This window comes from Entelurus aequoreus, linkage group LG15, assembly GCF_033978785.1.
Source record: "Entelurus aequoreus isolate RoL-2023_Sb linkage group LG15, RoL_Eaeq_v1.1, whole genome shotgun sequence".
Classification (NCBI taxonomy): Eukaryota; Metazoa; Chordata; class Actinopteri; order Syngnathiformes; family Syngnathidae; genus Entelurus; species Entelurus aequoreus.
In genome coordinates, this window is record NC_084745.1 from 51,418,011 (window position 1) to 51,420,222 (window position 2,212).

The 2,212-nt window shown below is 36.6% G+C and overlaps 1 non-coding gene across 1 annotated transcript; it reads left to right on the top strand.

Annotated features, from left to right (window-relative positions):
• Window positions 1–1,200: 1,200 nt before the first annotated feature.
• On the top strand, window positions 1,201–1,391 carry LOC133630561 (U2 spliceosomal RNA). The gene has a single exon (XR_009821280.1). It is a non-coding gene; the product is annotated as a U2 spliceosomal RNA (small nuclear RNA).
• The last annotated feature ends 821 nt before the right edge of the window (window positions 1,392–2,212 follow it).

Sequence of the window (2,212 nt, forward strand, 5' to 3'; positions counted from 1 at the left end):
CTCCAAGACATGAGACAGCTAGTGGAAGAAAACAAAGTCGTTATACATGTATGATTATATGAGTGACATTCATAGATAACCACAGTGGCACAATAGTTAACTTTACCAGTTGTTCCTGGCTGTCTTGGAGTTTCTGTCCCCAGTATGCTCTGTGTGCTGAAAACTTGTGGAGACTAGGGAAGTCTCCATGAGGTCTCTGCTCACTGTCATCATTTACTAGTCTAGAAAGCAACAACCGAAAAATAAAATTAAGTGTGAAATGTCACATTTCTCATTTGAATGATGTGCAAAATAGAGCCAAAACTTTTTTATTTGAAGTTCCAACCTCTTCCTTATTCAGTTCAAGCTTTGTTCCAAGCGTTTATGCTCAGGAAGTGATCCCAAGATCACCTCTCGAGGACCTCTCCACCGTTCACACTTAAAAAAGAAAAGGAAAGTCACAGAAGTTGATCAGATGTAAAACAATACAAAATAAAAAGACACAAAAAATAAATAAATAAATAAGCAAGTAAACCGTGGCAAGGCCATATCAGAAGTAACAAAAAAAAAACACAATAATAGTGTAGGATCAATACAGAAAATAATAAAGATAATAAAAAAGGAATAAAACTACAAAAAAGATGGCAGATACATTTGACAAGTTAAAAGTAGCTTTATTGACGTTTGAGAATGTGCTGCCGGATCTCCGCCACCAGATGGAGCCCCCGTAGTAAAAAAAAATACATTTGACAAGTTAAAAGTAGGAATGTCTAAGTCTATCAAATACATTAACCTTTTTCCATACTATGGAATAATATGGAATAATATAATATATATATTTTTTTTTTAAATTGTTTTTTCATGGTAAAAAAAAATACATTTGACAAGTTAAAAGTAGCTTTATTGACGTTTGAGAATGTGTGCTGCCGGATCTCCGCCACCAGATGGAGCCCGCGGGCTCAACCTTGAGACCCGCCCACATTGAGGGAAAATAAGACCCTCCTCGATCTGCGGGCTGCAGCCAGGAGTTTTTGAGATATGTCAGCAACAATTCCATTCATAAAAAGTATTAACGCCATTCAAAACAATGCAATCATTCAAAAATGTCACGGTTGTTGTTTGGTGTGTTGATATGTGACGTCATCGTTATTAAGTGTGTGTAACCGTCACTTTAGCTAGTTGTGTCCGGAATGACATCCTCCCTTCTGACTGTCCAGCAGCATCGCTTCTCGGCCTTTTGGCTAAGATCAAGTGTAGTATCTGTTCTTATCAGTTTAATATCTGATACGTCCCCTATCCGGGGACCATATATTAAATTGATATGTGGAACTGGGAGATGGAACAGGGGCTTGCTCCGTCCACTCCACGCATCGACCTGGTATTGCGGTACCTCCAGGAACGGTGCACCTCCTCTCTTGTTGAAAATCATTATCAAGTAACTGGATCAGACCTGGGCATTTTGCGGGCCGCATCCCGCCCTTTGTGCGTCCCTGTCCGGCCCGAGTGAGGCCAATTGTAAATTACAAAATACATTTTAAAAAGTATCTATGTCGAGTGTGCAATACAACGGTGCTGCTTTTGTTTTGAAAATCGTTATTTGTATTACTTCCGTGTGGACGTGTGCGTGTGCGTGTGCGTGTGCGTGAGTGAATGTGAACAGCTGCAATCACAAATGACAAAATAAAGTTGAAAAAACATCTATGTCGTGCGCGCAATACAACTGTGCTGCTTTTATTTTGAAAAGTATTATTTATGGGCGTGTGTCCGTGTGTAACCTGCGAGTGAAGGTGCACATTAGGGATGGGCGATACCACACTTTTAGGATTCGATACGATACCGATACTTTTTCTTGCATTTTCATCGATACCGATACCTATACCAATAATTTCTTATTGGCAATTTTTTGTCAGTCAAAAATATTATTACTATTGTTATTATTTAAGACAAATCGCAAGACAAATACAGACCATTTATACCACATTTACTATGGTCAATATATAATAAAAGTAAAATTAAAATAAATAACATAAATATGAAAAATAAATTAAACATTATATATAATAACTATATATTATATATAATAATAATTAAATATTAGGGCTTTCCAATTAACAGTCAAATCCAAATTGCAAGAAGCTGCAGTTATTTTTTAAAGTTTGTGATATAATTAGCAATTAATGAAATATGAAATAGGCTAATGTTTTCGAAATGTAAGAAATCATGTTACAGATTA